Here is a 929-nt window from a genome sequence, read left to right on the forward strand (position 1 = left end):
GCAGGAATGACCCACATTCAGTGACAGTCAGCTGTGGGGTAAGGGGGTTAATCAGAGGCCTCTGGGCTCAAGCACCCAGGTACTTGAGGCTGCACAGATGGCTGTGGGTGTACCTACAGCTCAGCAGCATGAAGTACCACCTTCCACGGAGCAGAGCGTGCCTGGCTAGCAGTTTCCCATCCTCACTGTTGGGAGATTTGATGCTAACTTGCTCAGTGGAAAGGAGAAATCATTTCAACAGTGAAGGATCACAGCACCATCTGCTGGGACCACTCATCTATCCTGCAGCAGGAAGGGACTGGTGTCATTTCAAGTTCAGGACAATTTTCCCTCTTTGTTAAGTACTGGAGAGCCAGAAGGCAGCTGAACATTCTCCCAAAGAAAGCTTTGCCCAAGAATGAAAAAAAACCCCAACCAACCAACCAAAAACCAAAAAGGCTTTATGCATTAGCTGGATTTGTAGGATTTTTTTTTTTTTAGGTGCAGCTGACTTCAGGAACAGTATGTCATCTTAAAGCCTCTTTCCTACCCTCAATCTCCGTCCCTTTTCCCTCCCTCCTTTGCAGCATGCTCCCTGCTGGAGCCTGTCTCGGGTGCCGCACGGGCGTTGCCCTGCTTGGAACAGGAAGCCAGCATGGCTCAGGGCTGGTCCATAATGCTAATTTCCTATTTCTTCTGAAGGTGCCCGGTGTATTTGGCTGAAGCTTTTTCCTATTGCAACTGTCCAGCTGCGGTTGTCACGCTTAGGATTGCCGTGTTCTGGCACGGCTCCTTCCGTGCTAATAACGAACAGATACCACAACACTCCCCCAATACCGAAATAACTCCAACTGTACCGCTTTGGCTAGCGAGTGGAATTACAAGGTACAAGCTGTACAAGGTACAACAGCTCCCTCTTCACCAGGACAGACCTGCCTCAGGAGGGGGAG

Source organism: Apaloderma vittatum, unplaced genomic scaffold, assembly GCF_000703405.1.
Source record: "Apaloderma vittatum isolate BGI_N311 unplaced genomic scaffold, ASM70340v1 scaffold22726, whole genome shotgun sequence".
NCBI classification, from domain to species: Eukaryota; Metazoa; Chordata; class Aves; order Trogoniformes; family Trogonidae; genus Apaloderma; species Apaloderma vittatum.